The sequence below is a fragment of the Neoarius graeffei genome, chromosome 26, assembly GCF_027579695.1.
Source record: "Neoarius graeffei isolate fNeoGra1 chromosome 26, fNeoGra1.pri, whole genome shotgun sequence".
Lineage (NCBI taxonomy): Eukaryota > Metazoa > Chordata > Actinopteri > Siluriformes > Ariidae > Neoarius > Neoarius graeffei.
The window spans coordinates 2,115,141-2,133,557 of record NC_083594.1 but is presented as its reverse complement, the minus strand read 5'-3'; the positions used below and the strand labels follow the sequence as shown (position 1 = coordinate 2,133,557).

At 39.4% G+C, this 18,417-nt stretch overlaps 1 protein-coding gene across 1 annotated transcript in view; it reads right to left on the bottom strand.

Moving 5' to 3' along the window:
* The window catches only part of lima1b (LIM domain and actin binding 1b), a 51,150-nt gene extending 49,527 nt beyond the window's left edge, over positions 1-1,623 (bottom strand). The window contains exon 1 of the mRNA XM_060910404.1: positions 1,381-1,623. The gene's annotated coding sequence lies outside the window, so the exon portion shown is untranslated. The remainder of the gene's footprint in view (positions 1-1,380) is intronic.
* Positions 1,624-18,417: the final 16,794 nt, after the last annotated feature.

The window sequence follows — 18,417 nt, the reverse complement described above, 5'->3', positions numbered from 1 at the left end:
TTATGTACTAATATAAACTTTCTCTTAATAGTTACTTGTTTTAGATCAAAGATATTATTAAAATAATTTTTGCTTATTTTTTTGTGTTGATTTTTCAAAAATTGCATTTATTTATCTCAATAAAATTGCCACAAATTTGGGTACTTAATAAAACTAAAAATATGTTTCCCCAATTAAATTTATTATATTTTATTTTACCAAAACTGCTTTTTTCAATTAACAAACTTAATTTATTCAATTATTTATTTGAATCTTTTTAGAATTAAAATGTTTACTTTGACTCTCTAGAGAAAGGATTTTATTTTAACATGAGCTTTATTCATTTACACTGCAAAATAAACAAAAATACACTAATCATGAAGGTGTTCGAGGACGTGTTTAACATTGTTGACTGTAAGTCGTGTAATCATGCTGTGTAAATAAATTAACTGAAATATTCTTTATAATTCGACATATTCTTAAGGTCTTAAATGTTATCATGCTATCGACTGAGCTAGTTTAACATGAAGTACTGTATTAATATCACACCCAGTATTTTATGTAGATGATGTGATATACGATAAAATTACATGATTATGTACATCAAGCAGTGTCATATAATCAATCCAGATGTAATTATAAATATAATTTCATGATAACATTTATATCAAGAGATATTATTCTGATGTAAAAGTCTATTAAATAAAATGACTCGAAAAGATATTATTATTTAGTTTGGTTGATAATAAAGTCAGAAGAAACACAGAGTAATGTTCTGTTTAATAATAGCAGCTTTAATTGCATTGAAGATGCTATAAAATGTTGGCCTATCAAATGTTTTGTCTGTGTGTGTGTGTGTGTGTGTGTGTGTGTGTGTGTGTGTGTGTGTGTGTTTATACATTCTGTTAATGAGTCTAAATTGTGATAAGTGAAATTGAAACTGGAGCAATGCCAAAATGAAAGAAGATCACGATGATATTCGACCCACATTTTACAAAAGTCATGTTTCCAGATAAGAAAGAAAGAAAGAACGAGATGTGAAGTGTGTTTGGGTTTCAGCAGAGATACCTGTAGAGTCATGACCTCGCTCTGAAAGAATACAAAGGCCCTTGTTTCTTCCAGAGAAAAAGGAAAAAGGAACAGGAGGAAAAACAGGCTTGTCTTCTGAGGATAAAGTGCTGAGAAGGAGCTTCTTCCTTCACGGCGTCGGTTTGTGAAGAAAGTTCAGTAAGACGAGAAGAAATGAATCTGTCTTTTCACTCAGAGAGACATTTTCTTCCTTCATTCAGCTTTTTACACACCGGTTATTAATCACACACACACACACACACACACACACACACACACACACACACACACACACACACACTACATTAGTCAAAAAGACGACATAAGACCTACCTGGTGTTTGAGCTGCCTCTCGTCTGGACTTTTTGTTTGTTTATTTGTTTGTTTGTTTTAGATTTTGTTAATTCCTCAGGATTTGTGTTATTTATTTTCCAACTCTCGAAACTCTCCACACCTTCTTCACTGTGTCACCTGCTTCAACAGAAAGAAAGAAAGAGAGAAAGAAGAGACAGAACACACAGTGAGACACCTGACACTCCTGTTCCGTGTGTGTGTGTGTGGTGTGTGTGTGTGTGTGTGTGTAGAGGGAGGTGCTAAGGCACAGCAGCACAGTGCCACAGCAGATCAGGGCTGCGTTTCATTCCCTGCTTCACTTAACCCTCCCTACACAGAGCACTACATAGGGCGAAACAGACTCACTTCTCCACCCTGAGTCCCCTAAGAGTCCCAAATGACTCCTGACCAGGCATGAAGAGCACTAGATAGGGTGTAAAAGTACAACTTTCACACTATACACACACCCTAGAAATATCAGATTACCACCTGTTAGGTTTATAGAACCCTATACTTTATAGGGTATAAAATAAAGGTCACTATAGGCTCCTGAAAGTACCTTAAAGTTTCCAAATAACAACTGACTAGGCATGAAGATCACTAGATAGGCACTATAAGTACCCCAGAAACCTTGATTTGTTCTCTACTACCCCTACAGCACTACATAAGTACCCGAGAAATCCAAAATCTGTATTAAGATTATAGAGCACTATGTAGGGTATAAAATAACATTTCCTACACTCTAAGTCTCCTAAGAATCTCAGACAGATCATAAAGAGCATTCTATAGTGCAGATTTTACACTATCAGTACCATAAGAAGCTTAATTTGTTCTCTCATGCTCTCATATAGAGCACTACCCCGACATAGGGCATAAAATCACGTTTTCAACACCATAAGTATTATATAAATCCTCAATTATTCCCCACTAGGTTTACAGTGCACTATGTAGGGTATAAAATAAAGGTTTTTATACTCTTAAGTACCCTAAGAATCCTAAATGACTCTGAAATAGGTTTATAGGACACTACATAGGGAATAACAGCTTCTGAACTCTGTGTAATCATGGATTATGTTCCCTAAGTAGTGCACTCAATGATGCTTTATTTGTCTATTCAAAAAATGAACAACAACAACAACAACAACAGCAATTCACAAAGGACACTACATAGGGTACAAAATAACATCTCCTACCTATGCACTACCCTAATGCTCAAGGAGTGGATATATACCCTATGTAGGGTGCTGTATATCTTGTAAAGTGTTTTAGTCATCTGAGAAACTGTATAAATATATAAAGTTTTAATGTTTTTTTACATTTTTAATATAAATTTTAAATGTAATATTTACCTGCATTAGAGATTACTGTAAATTAAATGCAAATCAAAGGTAAAGTAAATAAACTATAGTGTTAATATTTAAATAGAGTTTCCTGTGTGGAGACTCACTGAAGGGTGCAGCAGGAGCCAGCGGGAGACCTAATGAGACACGACCCACAAGCAAGAGAACCTGATTACGCGACACCAGATGACCTTGGGCGTTGCATTTCACCTGCCAAGTTAGCAGGTAGATGTGTGTGTGTGTGTGTGTGTGTTTTCCTCATTTCTTATTCCAAGTGATAAAATACCTGGTCATTCAGGAGTATATAAATATGAAACCAACAACAATAAAAAATCACTAAAATTCAGAGATGAAAGGAATATTTGAAGGGGTTGTTGTTGTTGTTTACACTGTGAAATGCTCTTATGGAGGGAGAGATCAAGAGGTCACAAATAATTATATGTTGGATTTTTAAAGCAAGCCACAAAGAATCCAGAGACCTCTTTAAGAAAGAAAAGTCACTGAAAGAGATTTTTATTCAGGATTTTTTTTTTCCCTTAAAGGTTGTAAATATGTTCTGGAATTTTGTTTGTTTGTTTATTTTTAATTTTTACAACATTAATATTAAAAACACATTACTTACTGCATTTTTTAAAAATCAGGATATTTTAATTAATCTTGGCCTGCTGTGACTCACTTTGTGCATTTTACCATTACTTCACTTTATTTACATGTTTGTTTGTTGTTTACTATCTTCATTACTGTATTATTATTATTATTATTATTATTATTATTATTATTGCTGCTGCTGAATGTGTGCAGCTTTCGTGTGTGTGTGTGTGTGTGTGTGTGTGTGTGTATTTTACAGCAGCTTTTATTAATCCTGACAGTTTAAATAAAGGACAGGACATGAAAGAACATTCTTCCTCTGAGGACATTAAATCACCAGGTCAGGGTTCTTTGGGTTCCCTAGGACACACACACACACACACACACACACACACACACACACACTAAATCGTGGCTAACACAGACTAGAATAATTTAATAAATACGTCATTTGATTAAAGTCATGCTGTGTGTGTGTGTGTGTGTGTGTGTGTGTTAAAAGACATCACCCAGGGCAGTCAGATGAGACAGAAGCCGCATTCAAATGATGTATTCAAATCCAAGTTAAGGCGGTTTACAAAACACACACACACATGTACAGACACACACACACACTGACCTGGAATGAATCCCTCCACCCACTGGCACTACACTGAATGTCAAACACCAACCACGCTCCCCGTGTGTGTGTGTGTGTGTGGGTAGGTGTGTTTACAAATGATGTAAGCTACCAAACCACCTCGCTGTAAACCAGCCAATCAGAGCAGAGCTCATCTACATATTAAAGGAGAACTGAAGGCAAATTTTTTATTATCAAAATTCTATTTCTCTCATTTTATTAAATATTGGAATGCATTTTTGATCGCTATTTTGTCTCTGCTATAGCAAGTTATGAGTGTTTGAGATACGCTCTGTAATATATCAGTCCATATGTCAAAGCAATGGCCGTAAACGAGATTTGTGGAGACCTGTGCGAGACATCGTAGCAAGGAAGTAAAATGTACAGCGGGAATCAAAGTGACCAACACCTGCCAACATTGTCAAAAGACGCGCGCGCCCTCTTTCGAATGCTGACATAATCAAGCCAGAAGGTTTTTTTTTGTTTTGATAGCAGTCAGGAAAGTTTGAGAAAAGTAGGCAGTAATCGTCATTTAAACTCGTTTTTGTGCAATATTTAGTTTGGAGGGCGGCACAGTGGTGTAGTGGTTAGCGCTGTCGCCTCACAGCAAGAAGGTCCTGGGTTCGAGCCCCGTGGCCGGCGAGGGCCTTTCTGTGCGGAGTTTGCATGTTCTCCCCGTGTCTGCGTGGGTTTCCTCCGGGTGCTCCGGTTTCCCCCACAGTCCAAAGACATGCAGGTTAGGTTAACTGGTGACTCTAAATTGAGCGTAGGTGTGAATGTGAGTGTGAATGGTTGTCTGTGTCTATGTGTCAGCCCTGTGATGACCTGGCGACTTGTCCAGGGTGAACCCCGCCTTTCGCCCGTAGTCAGCTGGGATAGGATCCAGCTCGCCTGCGACCCTGTAGAACAGGATAAAGCGGCTAGAGATAATGAGATGAGATGAGATTTAGTTTGGAAAACAGTTTTCAAAATGGCAGCACTGACACCTGGCTGACACGTCACGTTTCAAAGTCTCGCACAAGTCTCGTGAAGATCGCGCGGATAAGCGACGCCTGCCGTGGACCAAACGAACTAAATTCAACACGGCTAAAAACCAAATAGGCCGATAAGTATAATATTTAATTGCAATTAGTTGTCAATATGAGTCACGATATAAGGTTACTAAAACCAAAAACGTAATTGAATAACACGTTAATTAAGAAATAAAGCAAATTTAAAAATGACTTCAGTTCTCCTTTAATGAATTCACCAAAAAAAGGGAAAACGGCGTGTTTCATTCTCGGATCAAATCACAGGGTTGTAAATGGGCATGTCCAACTGCATCTGGGCATTTTTCTCCCTGACCAGAGGCATATCTCTTCTAATTAGACATCAGAGAACAAATTAAAATCCTGAATAAATGCTTTCTATGGCATCTTTAAGGTTGACTCTTTATTTAAAGTTAATGGTTCAAATTGGACTCCTCCATGACTCAGGATTGGACGCAGTGTCAGTGCGCTGTGTTAGTTACGGTTCTACTCCCTATGTAGTGCACTACATGTTCATCATTCAGGATTCAGTCCAAGTTAAGAATTCCTAAGATGGATCATTTCTCATCCTGTCAGCTCTTATTTAGCATTTAGTACTCAGAGATAATCACAACACCGATGGGGGGAGGGGGAACTACTTTATTTGTACTATTTTTATTGCAGTACAAAAATGAAAAAAAAAAAACATTCATTTTTGTTTTATGTAAAATAAAATTCACATTATGACAGGCATTAGCACTTACAGTGCATTGACTAAAAAAATGAAAAGAAATAAAGCAAATAAACAAAAATGACATACATTTGCATTCAATTTAACATGCAAATAATGCCTAATGTGTACCATGTACATAAACACCACTTTAAACATTCCTTTAATATAAAAGTTCTATGTTTAGTTCTATGTTTTAGTATAAATGTTATAAACAATTTTCTTTTTATTGTGAACTAATTTCATGTGCATCGGAGTTTTTTTTTCTTGTAAACTGTTTTACATGAATGCTCAAATCTCAGGATATAAAAATATAACAAAAAAATCACAAAAAAATTTGACAATTCTTCAACAGGATCTTAACTTCAGATTTCAGGTTCAATTTCTCTTTCTGGAAAGATTTCTTTTTAATACTTATTTTTCATATTCAAAATAATACTGATTTAAAAAAAATCAAAAATAAAAGCGCAAACTTACAAAATAAATATGTAAAACAAAATATGACACATGGTATCAGAATAAAAACGGACTTCCTTTAAATTGAATCATATTGTTCTAAACTTATGCATCGATTCGATTGGACAAAACGGGACCATTAAAAAAAAAACTTCAAAAAAGGATGGGTTACTGCACTCTGCTAGTGAACTACAACTAGGAACAAGTTGACCAGATATGAAACGTTCACAGCGTCCCTTTACCCCAAACTGAGCAGATCAGAGTCACAAGTTGGAATTCCTTTAGTTTAACAAAGAGCTCGCAAGTTTATCTAAATATTCACTTTAAAGTGTCCAAAGGTTTGACTGGTACTGAACGCATTTCATCGGACTGAAAATATTTTCACTATAGCTGTGCATGAGCAATTTTGTAAACTAAATAACATGAAGGAATTTTTTAAATAACTCACAAACCTAAGTGAAGGTGTGAGAGTGTGAGAGACACCAGTTTACTGAAGCACTCTGCCTGAGGATCCTCCGGATCGACTCCTTTACATGATAAAAAAAAGCTATTAACAAAATTCTTGACTAAACAGATCTGTTTTCAGCCAAGATGTAAACACTGAGACTGTGTCTGAATCCTGAATACTGATTGGAAGGCAGTTCATAACTGTAGGGCTTTGTAAGAAAAGGCTCCTCCCCCTGATGTAGCCTTTACTCTTAGGCTACATCCACACGACAACGGCAACGAGATGTTATTTAAAAAAATATCGCGTCCAAATGGGCAACGATCAGTAAAATATCAGGTCCATATGGCAACGCAACGCTTGCTGAAAACGATGCAATACATATGCCACACCTCTAGGGGCGCTGTAAGATGGTCCCTTCGGAGACACCAGAACAATAGAAGTAGTAAGGACGCATGCGCATAAACTATTATGCGCGAGACTTCATATTAGCCACAAAGTCAGAAAAATCTGTTCGTAAAATTACGTTATAATGACCAAATACAATGAAAAGTATTTTTCCAGTCTCACCTGTGAAAGGTAATCCCATGTGATCTCGTTTGGACGGTAAACCTGTTGGTACAGTTAAACGCAGCACATGAATGAGGCATCTTTATTCTCCGCTTTGACCCATCCAATATGGCGGCGAGGATGACGTATGATTCTACGCGGAAGGCGGCGTCTTTAATGGTCCGGAATAAATTGAATGCTACACGTTGATGGATTAATTTGTTCTTCTACGCCCTTTTTGAGGAATGTATTGTAGGACTTAAACCAACATCTGAAGAGGTGAGATCGCTCCTTTTTTTCCCTATTTTTGCTGGCAGGATTGACTCTGCCTAAGGGCTATTCTCTCTCTCTCTCTCTCTCTCTCTCTCTCACTTTGCACCATTACACAATAAATATTCACAGTGAAAATATTTTGTAAGCGCGTTTCATGGACCAAGTTATAGGATTTGTTGACAACTCGCATCGAGTTCGTTACACTTCTACCCGGCGTGAAGCACTCACAGTCATGTGGTTGTGACGTCATTGTAAACAAATCCGTTCTACTCATCCAGACGACTTTGCAACGGCAACGTTGCCAGATCTTTCCACTCTGGAACCCGTTCTCAAAAGATTGCGTTTTGGGGCACCCAAAACGCCGGTGCCGTGTGGACGCCAGGCTGAAACGATAAACAATTGTATCGGATTCACCTGAATCCGTTGCCGTGTGGACAGGGCCTTAGAGGTACCAACAGATAGCCTGCACCTTTTGATCAAAGTAGACGTGGCAGGTCATAAAAGATAGTGTATTATCAGATATTATCAAAATATGATAAAGATATTACCAGGTCCTGTGGCACGAAACCATTCAGTGCTTTATAGGTCAAAAGACTCAAAATCTTTTCACTATTTGTGTATGAACAGTTTTATAAAATAAATAACATGAAGGGATTTTTAAAACCAAATAACTAAGTAAATTCCACCTTCAAACTTTGGAAATCAAAGTGATCTTGGACAACAGTTTTGGGGTAAAAGTGACTTGTTGTGTTTGTCTCACTGATCTTTGCTCACTGAACTAAAATAAAACACGAGAGAGTATAACAGTATTTTTCCATGTTCATCTCATTTCTTTGACAGTTTTTCTGCTTCAGATGATAAATTTGAAAGGTTCTTCTGAAACACACACACACACACACACAAATATTTTAAGTTCAGTAATTTATTCATGGGAGGTAAATTCAAAGTATTAGAGAAAATTCTGAGATATTTACTTGCAGGGTCGTATGAAACGCTTCGTCTCATGCACCATATGTACACAATGGCCGTGATGACGGTGAGGAGAATCACAAGAGCTAAGATGCACAGAGCTATCGGATTGACTGGGGGATCGATCACAATCCTGAAAATCAGGAATAACACAGGAATAAGTGTTCTATTACACACACACACACACACACACACACACTGTGTAGGTTATAGATCTAATCTTTTCTTAATAAGGACTGGTGAGAAAGTCTTACGTGGTGTAGGTGGTGAGGGTGGTGAGGGTGGTTGTGATAATTTCTGTTAAAAACAAACAAACAAAGAAAAAAAATTAATAATTCAGTATGAGTTAATTATTCATTCTTAAGGTAAAAAAAAAACATGCTAATTTGCAATTTTATGATGAATAAACCTTTTCCTTACTGGATTATAAGTAAGACTCAACCTGCCATGTTCTGATTGGTTAATCTCCATCATGTGACCAGAACTAACCTCAGGAAGTAAGTAACCAGATGCTTTGGACCCTTAGATCTGAGTATAATGTGTTTAAATGCACAATGTGTTGTTCATTGATGAAGTAAACATTGCTAGCACGTCACTGTGGACTGAATAAGTGGAATAACCGCGCAGTTAGACAAAAACAGCTCTCTCAGCACCTCAGCGTGGATTATTTTCATATTATTTTTTTTAACTACGTCTCAGACAGATTTATAACATTAGATGAATGCACGGTGAGGCTGACACATCTTTTCAAAAAGTCAGGAGGTGTGTTTGAAAGGCTGCGTGTCTTCACTTCCAACAATATGTCAGGAATAAAACCCCACCTGCAGCGTGTGTTGTGATAGTACACAATGTCCGTAGAATTAACAGTGAATTTATGTAAAATCATGACATAAAAAAACTGTAAATACAAAAACAATGAAGCAGTGTGTATTTAACATCAATATACTGTGAAACTCCTAACCAAATACCACTGTTAATTTAACAGTAAGAATATGTTGAATTGATCATATTTTTTTGTAGAATTTACAAATTGTTGTAGTTTAAACACAGACAAACTGTAATACTAAAACAGAATATGACAGTTAAAATTACATCATTGCCCTGTTAAAAAAATTTTTTTTTTAAATGTCAGTAGAGGCTCTCCGGTACATTTCGTAAAACTCTAAATCAAATAAAATATCTGTCTAGTAGATCATTGCTTGTAACCATCATTTTATATTGAATCCCAGTGAAATGTTCATGCAATCATTGTTTATTGTACAATGAATATCTGTAAAATTAACAGTTATGTATTAATTATTGTACATTGAATACCTGTAAAATTTACATTTAGTTATCATTAATTGTACATGGAATCCCAGTGAAATGTACAAGTTATTCTGTAATGTTGTTTACATTTCACTGTATTTTTAACAGGATTATTCTGGCAACCACAGCTGCCAGTATTTTTCCGGAAAAACAATGGATTTTTTTTTTACAGTGTAAAATAATCTACGCTGTTGTGGTGTAACATGAGCTGAAGTGAAGTGGTCTTGTTTATGCCTGAGGTGCGACTGCATGTACGTGCAGGAAGTGCAATAACGTGAGTTGTGCTGTTCACACACGCCTGACTATTTTGATGTATGTCTGGAGAATTTAAAGATGAAAAGAGATAAGGACTGAATGGCACGTCAGAGCCAAGTTAAAGGCAGGCTTCTATGATGAACTGAAAAATATTTTGGCAGTGATATTCGACACACTGACACGCTCTGTCAGAACTTCCTGCTGCTACTGTTGTTCATGTTGTCATGGGTTATAGCCTAAAACAAAATCTCTGACCTGACCTGACATTCAAAAGTGTTTCCTGAGCCCGAAAAACAGACTTTTAGTGCGTTTGAAGGCAACAAAATTCAAAACCGGTTAAATTTACACATTCATACGTACGTCATTTCAGACTCAACGCTCGTTTGTTGAGAAATTTCTCCCTAACTCTTGCTGAAATGCTATGCTAGTACAGTGGGTCATGAGAGTGAAAATGCTTCACCAAACACGCATCATTTCAAACATTAGTAAACACAAATATCCGCCTTTGTATTTAAATGCAACAGGGTAGAAAGAAAGAAAGAAAGAAAGAAAGAAAGAAAGAAAGCACAACTTTATTCATCACACACTTGTGAAATTCCTCTCTGCATTTAACCCATCTGAAGCAGTGAACACACACATGCACACACACACATGAGCAGTGGGCAGCCATGCTAACAGCGCCCGGGGAGCAGTTGGGAGTTAGGGTAGGGTTGCCACCCGTCCCATAAAATACGGAATCGTCCTTTATTTGGCAATTAAATCTTGTGTCCCGTATTGAACCGATACGGGACGCAATTTGTTCTGTATTTTCATAAATGTCCAATACACATATCTGTCTCACGCATCTCATCTCATCTCATTATCTGTAGCCGCTTTATCCTGTTCTACAGGGTCGCAGGCAAGCTGGATCCTATCCCAGCTGACTATGGGCGGAAGGCGGGGTTCACCCTGGACAAGTCGCCAGGTCATCACAGGGCTGACACATAGACACAGACAACCATTCACACTCACATTCACACCTACGCTCAATTTAGAGTCACCAGTTAACCTAACCTGCATGTCTTTGGACTGTGGGGGAAACCGGAGCACCCGGAGGAAACCCACGCGGACACGGGGAGAACATGCAAACTCCACACAGAAAGGCCCTCGCCGGCCACGGGGCTCGAACCCAGACCTTCTTGCTGTGAGGCGACAGCGCTAACCACTACACCACCGTGCCGCCCTGTCTCACGCATATCAACACTAAATCTAACAATAATGAACAAAATAAAACAGGAAATACTCCGTTGCGGGATCTACCCAGGACACAAACCCCTCCACTCTGCGTCACGCTCTGTGCGTCTGTGCCTGGCTGCCTGCGTCACTGCGTGTGGCGCTGTCACGGTTGCCTAGAGACAGACAACGCACACTGGCGCTGCTCAAAAAACCCGAGCCTTTTAAAAATGCCTGCTGCACTCATAAGGAGTGAGCTCCTGATCACTCTAAACTTTGAGCAGTCCTGTTCAGAGTTTTACAACAGCGCTTTGAAAGACAAAGAGTTACTCAGTGCAGCAAGGAGTAACAAGAAGTACACTTGGAAAAAGAAGTGAGGGCAATCTGTTGACTGTTTAAATCCGGTCTACTCCACAGACAAGAGAAGCACAGCAGTTCCTGATGAACTCAGGACTGTTGAGGGAAGGGGTCATGTTTTGCACTTTCTTGTTTTCTGCATTCTTGAATAAGCAGACATACATGTTGTTGTGTTTTTGTTGTTTTTTGTTCTCTTTTTTCCTCTAAGTAAAAATGTCCCCAAGGTTCACAAAGAGAGTCCCTACACCAAGAACAGTTATGCACTTACATTTACAGTGATATTAAGTTCTCAATATATTTAGATTATATTTTAAAAGTGAATTGTTGCCCACTTGTACATTATACATTTTTACAGCATTGGCAATAAAGCATTTCAAGCTTTAAGGATGAGTAATTGCTTTCTTGATCACCCCTTTACTAAAAACACCTACAAAATAAAACATACCACTGCTGCGGGCACCCCACCCCATGGGAGTCGTGCCCGTGGTGGTCATGGCCCCAAGGAGCCGTGGTGGGCGTCCCTTATTTTCATTTCTGAATGGTGGCAACCCTAAGTTAGGGGCCTCGCTCAAGGGCACCTCAGCCCAAGGCCGTCCCATATTAACCTAACCGCATGTTAGTTCTTCAGTAACGGAATTACATTCACAGCAAAATGTGGTAACTCTTTTAGTTGCAGTATAATGCAGTATGATCCATCATTCTGTCGCTAAACGAACAGCTGATCACACCGAGGTGCTCGCTGAGCGCCCATATTTATTAGTTTGGTTCTGCGTTTCCTTTCCTTCGTATAGAACATAACGTCTTTTCTTCTCGCTTTCTTTCCGTTACTGTAGTCGCTCTTTCACGTTTCATTTGCACACTTTCAAATTTGTATCCCACAATGCCTTGCGTGAACGGGGAAAGCCCACCACACGATGCATGATGTAGTATCTTGAATTGGGTCATGCTGAAGCAGGAAAAAAATAGAGGAGACTTTAGGGCCACATGGCTCTAACGCCATTGATTGTTCTATTTTTTAAAAAACTAATAAAATTTGAAGTCTGTGATTCGAATTCAGTAGCTTTTGGTCACTAAACAAAAATAATTGGGTGTTGGGAAAATTATTTTTAAGACCTACACTTGTAAGATCTGAAAGGCAGTACAGCTTTAATGATTTGATAATTTTGGCATCTCTGTTGATGAATTGCCCAACATTTCTAATTAGTATATAAATTGTAAAATAAATGAACAAAACAAAAGAGGACTTTCTTTCTCAACCCCATTTGTGAATTAAGTGTTCTCATGTGACGTTACGAGTGCTAGTTTTGAAAATGCTGTATTCGGCTCAGTGTAAATTCAGTGTCGTGCACAAGGTTTGCAGAAAAACAGAAATTTTTTGGACGAATTTTTACATCATCATCATCTTCAGAAGCAGTGATGAAGGACTTTTATCCCAAAGCTCTGTTTCTCTAGAAACTGTTCTGTGTTCTACGGTAATCTTTCAGTACATGTACTGTGGCCTGCTCTCTGACCTGAAGCTCTCTGTAGTTACTTCCTGAAAAGTCCTTCAGAAGAAGCACAGTGTGGGTTTGGATTTACTGGAGACTTTTATTAAATGTTCTAAATGCAGTTAAAAATTTATTTTTTTATTGTTTTCATTTCAGTGAAAAAATGTCAATCGATTTAAGACGAGTTGTTGACTGACGTGTTATTGGTCACCAAACTTTAGTGGTTTCTTTTGCTTCAGCTTATTCGATGTTGGACTGAATGTAATGTTAGCTGAAACGAGTTTCACACTCCGATGTTACTCTGGAACACCACCATCTCCAACTCTGAGTGTTTCTAGACTTTCTGTTGAACTGTGCAGTGGACTTTGACTACACTTCTCGGAAAAGCCATGATAAAAATGCACAAATGTCCACACACACACACACACACACACACACACACAGAGGTAAAAGAAAGTGCAGCAGGAACACACGCTCTTACCTTGGCACTTGGTGTTGGAGAAGCTGCTGCAGGGGGAGATCATCTGCATCCCTTCAGCTGTGTGCAGACAATTAAAGGGCAAATAAAAACTTGGAGCTCTGCATGGAATATTTAAAAGCATAAAGTTTAGCCAGAAAGAGTCGCATCGAAATGTAAACTCACCACACTTGGTGCACTCCAAACATGTCATTCCGAAATACTCTCCTCCCTTTTTCGTGCAGTTCTTAGATGCATACCTTCCTGAGAATCAGTTCACATCTCATTACTGAAAGCCTTATTTTTATTCATTTATGTATGAAAATTTTAAAGCTATTTTGAAAAGTCTACACTCACCTTTAGGACAGAGATCACGGCAGATCACCTCCTGCGGGGCTTGGACCGTGAACTGGTTTTCTGCACACAACGACACAACATGCAGGTCCAGCACTGCAACTGCCAGGAGCGGCATCTACACACACACACACACACACACACATCTTAAAAACTGAATACATCAAAACTTAAATTAAATTAATAAACAAAAAGGAATATTTCCAGCATTTACCCCGATGCTTTTTCCGAACATTTTGAGTTGAAAGTGTGAGTGCTCGAGTCTCACGCTGCTACAAATACCTCTTTTACACCTGGATGAGTCACAGAAGGTGGAGCTTAAACATACGCACATACCCACAGCTACACCCACTGTAACACACACACACACACACGCACGGAGAAAGTGTGCATGACTGTACTCGCCTAAGACGAAACCAGATTGGCGTGAAATTTAATCTTGCAGAAGAAGCCATTTACATGTTGCAGTTTCTCCTCATTGTCTGTGACTGCATTTGATTATTACATTTTAAGACAGCGTGGGATGCGACAGACAAGGGGGTATTCCCATTAAATCACTGTCATATGAGGGAGTGCACCAGAGACTGGATACAATCTGTCTGGTTTAGGTTCAAAAAAGAAAGAAAGAAAATCTTTGATGTATCTCAGAGACAAAAGTCTCCGCCAATCCACTGATCTGACTCACTAAAAGTAAAATGATCTGTCCAAGCAGCAAGATAATTTCACTACTATTAAGGAATTTTCTCCTCAAATTCAGTTTTCAGTTTTTTGCAGTGTAATGGATGGATGGGTTAATTTTAAACCAACTCTTTGGTGTTGACTGATGTGTGATATAACATGTGCACTGCCACTAAGCGTTCACCTCACACTTTTAAACTTGCAGCTTTAATAGAACATACAAATCAAGTCTGTTGGAAGATCAGATCTGCTCACGGTGCTTCTCTTCCGGTTGTGTAACATAATAAACCGGTGTTCTGGGTAAAAGCCGATTTGCTAAGTCACATCTGTTGCTGGAAGCTGTTGTGGCAACGGACCTTTCTGGTCAAACATTATACAGTGGTGTACAAAGTGGCACAAAGCGCCACACCCTTTACTCAGTCATGCTGCAGTAACCGAGTTGAACTTTTTGTTCTGTGACAATACACACTGCTTCATGCTTCAGTCATAATGCCTGCTAAAATTATAGTACCAATCAAAATCTTGGACACACCTTCAACACCAGTGGTTGTCCATTTCCTTTTCTTTAACTGGTGTCTTTTCCCTGCAGTTTTAGATCGAGACCAGTGAAGTGTCTGCTGAAGTCTGGACTGATTGGATTTCAATCAAGCTCACATACAATGTTCCCCAGGTGAATGTGCATAAAAGTTGTCAAGACAGTAGTGCCACCTGTCATGTTTATAATTTTATGGGCATTTGAAATTTTTGGGTAACTCATTACATTAAACACTACTCTTCATAAACTGCTGGGATGTTTTCACTGAAACTCACCCAGAAGACTCTAAAGACATACCAACAAGATTCGTTCACCAGGTGGCACCACCTGCCATGGATGAGGCTACAGAGGGGTCACGTGCAATTTCACAAAAATCGCTACTCCTCCTGCAGGAGTGATCAGATTTTGATCAAACTCATGTGGAATGTTCCCCAGATTGGTGTGTATAAACATTGTGAAGATGGTGGCACCACCTGTCATATTTAACATTTTATAGGCATTTGAAAATTTTGGGTGACTCGTCACACCAAATACTACTGTTCGTAAACTGCTAGGACATTCTCACTGAAACTCACCCAGAAGACTCTAAAGACAGATTCCAACAAGAATTGTTCACCAGGTGGTGCCACCTGCCCACCAACTTAAATTCTGGGGAAAAAACTTTGAAGGATTTTTTCCTTGATAATGATAATTTTGATAATGATGACCTGGGGTGGCATGGTGGTGTAGTGATTAGCGCTGTCGCCTCACAGCAAGAAGGTCCGGGTTCGAGCCCCGTGGCCGGTGAGGGCCTTTCTGTGTGGAGTTTGCATGTTCTCTGTGGGTGCAATCAGTTAATTATTGAAATTAAGTGATCAGTCTCATTAAATTTGAAGGTTAATAATTAAAATGAATCAATCCCATTGAATCGTTTACTTTGACTCCTTTGAATTGAATCATACCATAGAATCAGTCTCATTTGAAGTGAATCATTCAGTGAATCGTTTAGTGAATCATATAGTGAATCGTTCAATGAATCGTTTAGTGAATCATACCATTAATCCTGGATAAATTACCAAACAGCTAGATTATGGTATATTTCCAAATTATTACAATCACTTACCACATTACATAACTTTTATATGCACCCTTTTGAATTCTTTGAGGGATTGGGGACTTCAGATATTGTTCACACAAATAAAACAGTTTGTTTAATAAATGAATTTATTATACAAAGATAAAAAATAATAAATCAATATATACAAGCAGTGAGGTGTGTGTGTGTGTGTGGCCTAGCTTGTTGCTAGCTCAAACAAAGGAATGTTATCTAAATAGAACAAAGGATTAGCTCTGTTGCTAATGTGTGCTTGTGTGTGTGTGTGTGAAGGACTTGACCATGTGTTTAGCCTCATGTAGCTAACTACACATGGTGGAGGCCTAGATTAGCCTTGTGTTGCTAGTGTGTGTTTGTGAAAGGCCCTATGGCCTAGCTAAAGTGTGTTTGTTAGGCCTGGTGAGGCCTACTGAGCACGTGTTGCTAAAGACAAAGGGAAGCTATCTAAAGTGTATCAGGCCTGGTCAGGCCTGTTGAGCACATGTTTTCTTAAAGATATTTTTTTTTGGGGGGGCTTTTTGCACCTTTATTGGATAGGACAGTGTAGAGACAGGAAATGAGCGGGAGAGAGAGACGGGAAGGGATCGGGAAATGACCTCGGGCCGGAATCGAACCCGGGTCGCCCGCATTCATGGTATGGCACCTTAACCACCTGAGCCACGACGCCCCCAAGAGCACATGTTTTCTCAGTAACAAAAAGATTCCACATTCATAACATTACCAAACTCACTGAAGCCTTGATAATGTCAAAATGTATGATAAGGAAATTAAAGTGTTAGTCAGAGAGGAGCATGCACAACCTATTAAACAATTGAGAGAACATAGAACCAAAATAAATCAACACGCTGTGTGTCTAACAGTGTAACAGATAAACCTGGGTTTAAATTCACACTATTTCAATAAAAGCAAATTCCTAAGACTATCTTAATTATGCCCAAATGCCAAAATCTTACTTAATCCTGCCTTTAGCAAGATATGAAGAACTATTCGCCAGTGTAGTTTCGGGCCTCGCCGTGGGAGCACGTGAGCTGCTCGTGATGGAGGCGTAGAGAACTTTCGGGTCCAGCGGAGCACTTGGGTGGTTCCCGTGGAAAGCAGAGGATTCTTGGTCCGAACCTCAGCATTCGTGAGGAAAAGTCTCTGATCACAATAAGATGCACAGCGCTTTTGAGTTAAAAAGGATTCAATCGCTTCTTAACTTTTAACTGCCTGGGCTGCAGTCGTGACGTCACTTCTAATACAAGTAAACCGGTTGTAACTCAGGTTGAGTTTAAAGATCGCGCTATTCTGGACTTTTACCTTGGCCAGTGGTTAGGCACAGAACGCGCTGGATGGTGAATCTTGCAAGAAAGAAGTGTTTTCGGGTTTGAGAGCATCTCTTTATGCGTCTAGACTCCTCGGAAGCCGGACGCGAGAGACAAAATGGCGGAGCTTCCGCTTGGACTTATGCGCGCATGGTGGACTGACGTAGATGATCCCGCCCACGCGTGACGTAGGTCACGCGGAAGAGGACTGGTAGTTGTAGTCCTTAGACACAGAATGGCGGCATGATACCTACATTCTCCCCGTATCTGCGTGGGTTTCCTCCGGGTGCTCTGGTTTCCCCCACAGTCCAAAGACATGCAGGTTAGGTTAACTGGTGACTCTTGGGGGCCCTCGTGGCATCCTAGACTGGTCTCCCCATATCCAGCATTAGGTGAAGCAAACCCTGGACACGCTGTCTGGGTAATTATGACCAACTCAAGCAGCCACTAGCCTCTCCTTTACGAAGACCGTCCGTGCGTGGTGAAGAGCCACATCCTACAAGAGGTGCCCCTGTTACCATCGCAGAACACGGTGGCTGTAGGGGAGCATACCCCAAAAATAAACCCAACACGTTGTTGGTAAACGTCATCCTGGGTGGCATGTCACCCTGCAGGACGAAAACAAAACCTGTTAAAGGGTGGATGAGCTCTTTTGAGCCAACAGCCAGCATGCAACCTTAGGTAGTAGTGGCGACACACCTATGGTAAAATTTTAGCTATTGAAAAGATGGAAAGCACAACAAAAAAACACACCAGGGTTTCAGTCCCTGCCACTTCAGGTCCCACTTTGAATCAGTTCCCATGGGAAACGAATGAACGAAATCCCCTAAACCCTTCTGGGCAGAGTTTTCGTGAAAGAAGAGGAGAAATGGGACCCAAACGCTTGCTAAAATGCAAAACTTCAACAACTTGCAGTACACTAAATGTCCGGACACTGTATAAAACCGGCAGATACGAGGAATTAATCCATTGCGCAAAGAAACAGCGGATTGATGTCATGAGCATTCAAGAACATAGATAT